The sequence below is a fragment of the Astatotilapia calliptera genome, chromosome 23 (genome assembly GCF_964374335.1).
Source record: "Astatotilapia calliptera chromosome 23, fAstCal68.1, whole genome shotgun sequence".
Lineage (NCBI taxonomy): Eukaryota > Metazoa > Chordata > Actinopteri > Cichliformes > Cichlidae > Astatotilapia > Astatotilapia calliptera.
The window spans coordinates 42,197,802-42,206,996 of NC_137443.1; the positions used below are offsets into that span (position 1 = coordinate 42,197,802).

General features: G+C 42.6%; 2 non-coding genes across 2 annotated transcripts; one reads left to right on the forward strand and one right to left on the reverse strand.

Annotated features, from left to right (window-relative positions):
- Positions 1-45: 45 nt before the first annotated feature.
- Positions 46-164, reverse strand: LOC145424619 (5S ribosomal RNA). Its single transcript, XR_013905701.1, has one exon. It is a non-coding gene; the product is annotated as a 5S ribosomal RNA (ribosomal RNA).
- A 356-nt stretch (positions 165-520) lies between these two features.
- LOC145424600 (5S ribosomal RNA) lies at positions 521-639 on the forward strand. Its single transcript, XR_013905681.1, has one exon. It is a non-coding gene; the product is annotated as a 5S ribosomal RNA (ribosomal RNA).
- The last annotated feature ends 8,556 nt before the right edge of the window (positions 640-9,195 follow it).

Below are 9,195 nucleotides of genomic sequence, written 5' to 3' on the forward strand. Positions count from 1 at the left end.
TACTAAACAGTAGCGCCCTCTGCAGTTTGTGTGTGTAAGTGCAAAAGCTTACAGCACCTGGTATTCCCAGGCGGTCTCCCATCCAAGTACTGACCAGGCCCGACCCTGCTTAGCTTCCGAGATCAGACGAGATCGGGCGCGTTCAGGGTGGTATGGCCGTAAGCGAAAGGTCAGCTCAGAAACGGCGTTTTTATACATGCTGTAATGACACATACACGCTTACGTTTTTGTTTTCTATATTTAAGTTAAAATGTCCAAACGACAAAAATGTTGGACTTCCAAATCGACCCAACACACCGTGTGCTCTCTGTCACTTTAACACTGTGCTGTAATCAACGAACATGTCTTCTTATCGTGATGTTACTGCGGGAAAAGCATTTTTGCAGCTCAATTTGAAGCTGCAGTTAATAACGAAGGTTTGCATGTTGTCGCTGTAACATATGAAGTTTAGCACAATAATATAGATCAAACTGTGAGACATTTGCCAAGTATAAAAGGTCTTTTTCACAGCTTTGCTTTCGCTTACGGCCATACCACCCTGAACACGCCCGATCTCGTCTGATCTCGGAAGCTAAGCAGGGTCGGGCCTGGTCAGTACTTGGATGGGAGACCGCCTGGGAATACCAGGTGCTGTAAGCTTTTGCACTTCCACACACAAACTGCAGAGGGCGCTTCTGCTCCTGCTTGTGCTAAGAGGCATGAGAAGTTAACATTTATGGGTGATAAAATCCTTTTTCTATATTTTTAACATGAGAATATCAGTTTTCCATCTTGTGTTCCAGAGTAATCGGACAAAAGACAAACGTAGAACAAGGAAAAAAGAGGCCAAGTGTCTCACCTATAAAACAAAATAGAATAGAATAGAATAGAATTCAACTTTATTGTCATTGCACATGCACAGGTACAGGGCAACGAAATGCAGTTTGCATCCATCCAGAAGTTCTTTAGTGATATAGATATATTACAATATATATTAGCAATAATATAGATATGTGAGTATATTACAGAAATGGGTCTATTATGGTATGTTATAATGTACACGGTATGAAGTATGTTGTGAATATTCTATAACTATAAGTATGTACAGGCTGTAGTGAGTACAAGCTATGTACAGGATATGAACAGGATATAAATATGAAAAACTATACAGAATATGAAATAAATAACTTTACAGAATCTGGGATATACAGCTATACAGAAATGTGAACTATGCAAGTTGTAAACAGTTGTAGGATTAAAGATTATCGAATGTACAGAATGATTATTTACACAGAGCTATACAGTAGCTGAAAATTACTGTTTTCTGAATAGTCTCACACAGATAAACATTTGCAGGGAATACCTTTTCCTTCAAAACAAACGTCACAGACTGTGTTTTTCTTTACTGATTGTATTTGAGTAGAAACTCAGATTAAAATGGCATGAGTGCTCATAAAAGGATTTAACTGTAAAAGTAGGTGTAGTGGATCACTTTGCATAGATGTAGATAAAAGTGCAGTAAGCAAAGACTACAGTGGTCATTGAGCAGCTGTTCCTATAATGTGAATCTGGGATAAAGGCAGAGATTATTTTTTTGCCTTTGTTTCCTGGTTCTTTCTTTCTTATCCAAATGGAAAAAGAGAGCATAAAAGTACTGTTTACAAGCAGCTTATCTATCTCATTGTGCCCACTATCATAAAATCTTGGTTGACTGAGCACTGAGCCATCTACCACTCGAAATTGAACCTGTGTGGGACAACAACAAAGTCCAGTATACTAAGTTTCAGTAATGTGGAGTTTTTTCTGTGGAAGATGTAAATCTAAATAGATGTCCTATTGTATGCATAATATACCACTGAAATGTATAAAACAACTTCTAAAGACAAATTTCAATTTATTTTAGATTTTCTCAAATCCAAACAGCGCTAAAAGCATACACACAGTCAAATATTTTTCATACGAGGTGCTGAAGGTTCTGCAATGTTCTGTCAGTGCGCCCCAGGGCAGCTGTGGCTACAATGTAGCTGCCATTACCAGTGTGTGAATGTGTGTGTGAATGTGTGAATGACTGAATGTAGTGTAAAGCTCTTTGGGGTCCTTGGGGACTAAGTAAAGCGCTGTACAAATACAGGCCATTTACTGTGCGTGTGTTTATGCTCAAGTGTATGAATAAATTAGTCAGTTTGAAACAGTTGCAATTTAAACAGTAGAAGAGTGGCACTATATTTATATATTTATAAAGAATTTCAAACAACAATTAATTGATGGTCAAAGCAGGTTTATTTAATTAATATCCAGATTTCCAATTAGTTCCGAATTGATTCAGCAGCAAATCACATCACCAGTCACTTCAAGGCTGTATGTATTATTGTAAGGTAGACCCTACAATAAGACATACAGAGAACCCAACAATCATATGACCCCCTGATGAGCAAGCACTTTGGCGACAGTGGGAAGGAAAAACTCCCTTTTTACAGGAAGAAACCTCCGGCAGAACCAGGCTCAGGTCGGGGCGGCCATCTGCTGAGACCGGTTGGGGTGAGAGACTGAAGACGTTTGTTGTAGGTCTGATTGAAGGACTGATGTGATGGTAAGTTGTCTGCTGCTCCGCTTTGAATATTGAGAGATTAGTTGATGGATTTCAAGCCAAATTGTGCCCAAGTTTAAGACCACATTCATTGGTTGTTTTTGTTGATGTTATTGTTTTGGGCTTTTTTTCCACAAGAATTTCTAGCTCCCCTAGAATTCTGGCCACCCAAACGATGATTGCTGCTGAGAGAACACAAGGTTTTGTCCCCCTGTACTATTCATGTCAGTGCAGGGGGTTCTCCTTGAGAGGCCAGGGTGGAAAAAGGGATGCTTCAGAACCTCCGAGGGTGTTATGCGCTGATTTGCATCCAAGGCCAACATTTCTTTGATTAGCCTTACAAATAATGTTTGGCCATTTTCCGGTCCTCGCCTAACCTTTAGCAGTTGTTCGAGGTCATCGAGACGCTTAAGTTTTATATATCGAGTTTCTTTAGATCGATAATGTGTCTCGTATTGAAATTGTTCTTGGGTCTTAAATGTCCAGCGCTGTTTGTTGTAGTTATCCTCGATGAAATAGCTGTCAGTGTACAAGCCAGACTCTAGGAGATGATCTGGTAGCTGACCCTGGGTTTCAATTATGAATTTCAAAACGTCATAATCGTCTTCCCCAGGATAGAGAGGCACCCCTGTAGCAAGCTCCACAGCTACCAGCCCTAGAGACCACATGTCAATTGCTTCATCATATGGAGTGCCAAGCATAATCTCAGGTGCACAATAACCAATTGTCCCCACACAGTCACCAGGAATCACTGCAGAGGTGTTACATGCGATGCCAAAGTCTATAAGTTTGACTCTGACTTGAGACTCACTGCGGTTCACAACCATGATGTTGACAGGTTTGAGGTCAGCATGCACTATTCCCACAGAACCCAGGTGGAATAGAGCATTTGCAAGCTGATGCAAAATTGGCCTGATTTCTCTCATTGGGAGACCTCGGTTATTCCGGTCCCCTATGTAGTCTGACAGGCTTTGGTCGAGGAGTTCGAAATTCAGGCAAATGCGCTCTCCATCGAGGAAATAGCCGTTCCATTCCACAATGTTGCACCTGTCTGGATCCAAGCGTCGTAGCTGCTCCAGGATGAAAATTTCCAGTTTTGCCTGGAGCAGAATTTCAGGGTCGCTCTTGTTGACTTTAACAGCAACAGTTTTGTTGTTTTTTGTATCGCGACATCTGGTTACAACACCAAAGCTTCCTTCTCCAAGGAAAGCCTCCACCATGTGGTGATCTCCCAAAATGGTCCCTTTAGATATTCCAAGCTCATCTGAGCCGAAGGCTGGGTTGGCTGACATGGTGTAAAGTTTGCGCTGTGAATTGGTGAGAAACAAAACTGAACTTGTTTTGGTTTCTCTCGTAAATTGCTCTCAAATCTTCTCAAAAGGGTTTTAGTTGCTGCAGGTCAACGTCCGTTAAGCATAAAGTAACAGGTGAGCGCTTCTATTTATAGGTTTTGGATCAAAGCAAAGTTATGACGTCAGAAAGGATCAAAGCAAAGTTATCACGTCACAAGCGATCGAAGCGATTCTAATATGTGCGCATGCGCACATATGAGAAGCGATCGAAGGGATTCTAATATGTGCGCATGCGCACACACGTGCTTGTTTGTGTAATATTGTTCACACTAAACTTGACCCTAATCAATTTAATATCAGTCAATCAAAGAAAATGTTAGTTTTGGAAAATTTTAAAATGACATAACTGACAGTTAAAACATTTTTTGTTCATGTATTTGTATTTGTATTGTCTTCGGGGTTTTTTTTGCATACCATGTCAAGCTTTTCTGTATATAGTCATGTCGTAGATTTCGGAGCAAACAAGAAATTGAATTGGATTTTAATATTGCAGTGCTTGGATTTCGGATTTGGTGCTTAAAACTTCTTGAAACTGTAACCGTATTTCATTCACCACAAAGAACTATCTGATTGAATAGTTTTCTTATCAGATAGAGAAATAAAAGGAGTCGCAAAGTCTAAAAGCAACATTTGTCTGCCTGGGCTGTACCTCTGCACGTTAGTCTGTTTCAGTGTGTGACCCCCCACCCCCTCCCTGATCAGTCGGGGGTGAGTGCGCTAATGTGCCTGGAGGCCGTTTTAATGAGTGTTTGCTGGAAAACGAAAAATACAAGAAGGATTTGTACGTTTTCACAACGGGGGAGTTTGCGTAAGTACTAGTAAATAATTTTCTCGAGTGTGTACGTTACACATGTTATTTGTTTAAAATTGGTGTTATTATTTTGCTAGCTAGCAAACTCGCGGGATAAAGGATTGAAGTGCACTCAGTGCGATACAATACGGTGGCGCTATTCTAACAGTTAGTTATTGCAGGGTAACTTGTAGAATATGCTGTGAATTGAACCAAGATTACACAGCAGTAGCAGTAATACGAGTTACTTCCCTCAAGTGAAAGCGTTAAACGTTAGCCCGATGCTTAACTAGCCAACGTCAGGCTTTCTGATTGAAGGCTAAAAGCGACGTTGTCACCAAGTAAACAGAATATTGATGATATTTTTGTGTATCGCTGCAGCCTTTTCAAGTATTAACCTGGTGTCTTTGGGAACAGCTTAGGGGGAAATGACGGTAATATGACTGAACCATATGGGAAGAAAGAATAGGCACTTTTTGTGCTAGCGAAGTTTCCTGGCTTTCATTCAAAATCTGTTTATCATTAAACAATTGAAACATAATGGCTTCGAGCTGACATTGAGGCCTGTGGGGCACTATCAGCCACTGAGACAGTAGACAAGTGACTATTTCACACTTTAAGGCTGCCTGTTTATTTAAGGGAGATGAACAGTACATTCTAACTGTACATAATAATATCAATGATGATAGATTAAATAAATGGGTTTTTGAAAGACGCTTGTGCATTTTTAAAGTCTAAAGTGTTGAATTGATCTGAGTATGTCATGTGTTCAAAGCCTCTCCCAGTCAGTGCTGTTCTCTATGCCTGTCTTACTCTACATGATGTTATTAGCACAAACACTTTAAAGGTGATAATTAGGTCTACAACAATAACACAGACTGCAATGTAGTTAAGCGTCTTACAGTTAGTTTTGAATGAATGAACTTAAAAAACAACACAAGCAAAGATCTGTCTCCTCCTGTTTTTTGTGTCACATAAGAAAGAAGCATCAATATCTGATGAGAAGACTTATTAATTTGGCCTTTCACGTGGTCTTACTCAGGTGATGCGAAGTGAAATATGCATCCTTTTTATGGTAATGTGCTGGAAAATGTTGAAAATGGACATTAAACGTGCTTACAAAGTGCTTGAATTTGACCCTGAAAGGTGTATGAAGCCAGAAAAAGTCACACTTGGAGTAAAAACCTCTCATAGCAAGTTAATCATATTCAATTGATTTGATGCTTTCAGCACAAAATTTAGCCACACAGTCAGGACAGCGTCTGCTTTACCTTCATTGGTAAACGTGTTTATGCAGTACATAGTAACAGTGTGGCTGAGTCCTCTGGTTCAAATCAGTTCCAGTACATTTGGAGATGTAAGTCTTAACCTTTCACATGCATCGGGAAGGAAAAAACATTTAATCTTCACAGTACTGCCGAAGTGCAGCGATACATTGTGAAGTGAACATTTGCATTTCTCATACAGTACCGAGCAAAAGTCTTGAACCACCCCCTTATTTTTTCGTGTTTTGCCAGGTCAGTCTGTGTTAACGGTGTTATTAACTGCATTCTTCAACTAAAGAAGTGAGAACAAATGATGTGGGCTTTTGTTTTTTTGCAGTAGGCTGCAAGTAAATGTGTACAGATACAATTTAAAATTGGTTCTTTGTTAAGTTTTCTGGTCCTTTCCGTGACTTAGGTGTCTGTTTATGTTTGAATGTTTCAGAGATTAGTGTGAAGGGTCTTAACAGACAAAAAGTGGTCAAATACAAGCCCTGGATTAAAAATCAGAAACACTTTAAAAAGCCTGGAGAGCTATTCCTTAATACCACGTTAAAGATTACAGGGAAGTCCGGATCCCTGGAAGCAAATGAGGGATGGCTCAAGACTTTTGCACAGTGCTGTACATGTCATGTTCCCTGTTTTATAGCTCAGCTCAAACTGAATGCCACAACAAAGGAAGACGTCGCAGCGATGATGTATCTGTGGCTTTTTGTCACACTTGGAAACCACGGTGTTGTGCAGCTATTTGCCTTGTTGCAGGGTTTTAAAAAAACTGCAGTTTTGATTTTAGTGAAAGACACCGTCTCATGACTCATTGAGTGCCGCGACTGACAAGCCAATCCGTGGCCTGCAGTCTGACGATGTCACATTTCCTGACTGTTTGGAACCCCGACTAAGTCGTCCTGTAGCCCACATCATAATGTTTCCATCTCTCTGCTTGACTGCAGGGATGCTATTTTTTGCATCACACTCCTATTTCAAAAGGTCAGTTAAAGCCACATAATTTCGTTTCATCTCCCCACAGCACTTTCTCCAAAGTCTTCCCTGAATCATTTAGATGTTCACTGGCACTTGAGATGGGCCTATACATGTTTCTCCTTGAACAGGTAGCTACCCTATGTTAGCCTAGCTTTCTATCACTGATGCTCTGTGTGTATGCTGCTGCCTCTTGTCTCGTGTTACTTAAAAAATTAACCCCACAGCTTCAATAACCGTATCTAAAAATCTCTCAGTGAAAGTTACGGTTGAAGGTTTGGAAACATTTTGGGGTAGCCAGTGTTAAATAGAGACAGTGCCACATTCTTTATCTAGTCATTGTAATGAAAGAAGCACATTAAAAACTATATGAGAGTTTGCTTTTAACAAGCATGTAATGACTCTACTTAAAAACTGAATGTAGCATTTTGTGGATGTTTTCCCTGCTGCCCGATCCCATCAGTCTCTTAAAGCATCATTTTTTATGCGCCCTGGTGTGACAGTGGTTTCATGGCGCTACAGGTTACCTGAGCACATCAGGTATATTACGGTTGAAAACAAGTGCCCGGCCTTCCAGTGGGTGGTCGACCCCTCGTGCACAGCTCAGGAGTCTAAACGACCCAGCAGTTATGGACATGTGTGTTTTTGGTGTGCTGTCCCTCCTTCTCCCTGCTTGCAGGTGTGTGTGTGTGTGTGTGTGTGTGTGTGTGTGTGTGTGTGTGTGTGTGTGTGTGTGTGTGTGTGTGGATGCCGGCGTTTCTGAGAGCACCTGTTTACAGGCACCTTCAGGCCTGGTGGGTGTGGCCCTGCCACCCTTCTCCAAATCTGTGCCCCTACCTGGCCCCCCCAACAAAAATTTTCTAGACACGCTACTGGAAACAACACGTTCTCATCCCAACAGGTAACGATGCTATGTGACAAATCATCAGTATGTGTAAATGTGTTTTTTGTTCTAATCATGAATCGCTTTGTAAAACAAGACCTGATAGGGTTAAGGTTAAAGTTACGGTTAGAGTTAATGTTAGGGATAGGGCTGGAATGGACGGCTGGAGCCTCTCCTCCAAGTGTGTGTTACTGCCGCGATCAGCATTCTGTTGTATGCGTTTCTCTGTAAGCGCTTCGAGCCTGTACTTTTTTGCTTTAGCTGAGTAATGAAGTTGAATCAGTACTTTAACTTTCACTGGAACAATAGTATTTTTACTTCTACTTAAGAATGTCTGATCTTTTGCCAACTCTGGCTGTCTCTCAGTCTTGGAATACCCACTTGTTGTCCAGCGGTGTCCTGGGAATATGGGGAACTAGACAGACTGGGGAAACAATGGGAGGAGACACAAAGATGGAATCACTTTTACCATCTTTTATGTATTTGCTGGTCGTTGTGGGCGGGTGGGTGTATGGGGGCGCAGGGTGCCGCCGGTGCGTCGAGCCACCTGGGGGGCTCTTCAACTGGTGAGGGAGGTTGTCACATCTTGCAGGAGCTTTCCTCTCTTCAGGAACTCTCTGCAGGAGGGGGAGATACAGGAGAGGTGGAGGAAGATCTCAGCCTGGGCGTCTATTGTCTTATGTAGTCTGGAAGATGAGTGGATGGTGGGGTGGGTGCAGTTTTCTCTGTGGTGGGGTTGGGTGGACTGTCCCGGGCTCTGTGCGGCCGGGCAGCGCTGCTGCACTGGGCCCCGGCCCGGATGGGCCTGGGCCCCCTTTCCCTAGCGGGTCGCAGAGTATGGGGGTGCCTACTGGGGTCAGCGGGGGAGCTGGCCCCAGGGAGGGGTCACTTGCCCCTCCCTTCCTTCCCTCCCCATCTCCAGCTGCCTCCCTCTTCCCGCTCCACCACAACCACCCACACATGCAGGGACTTGGAGTAGGGGTGTGTCACTAGGGTGCAGAGGAGGCATCCCCCCCCTCTGTCCCCTTCTGGCTGCCTCTGCCTCAATTTTATCTCACAACTTAGACATTCACATTACTCACACTCTCATTACACATACATATAGGATCTTGGGGGTGGGCACGCTGCACGGAATCCAAGTTACCATCAGGGTGTACACCTCACCCCTGGCGTCATTGCCCACCTCTCAATTTTAAATACACGTAGACATTGAGGGCTAGCAGGAGGGACCATGCACTTACCTGCTGCTCTCTGGCAGGTAGCTCCATGCCATCCTGGGTTTTAAATGCACCTTAGAACACATCGGGCGTGTTCAGGGTGGTATCACAGCATGTTTAAAAAGGCTGTTTCTGTGCTCTTCTCTC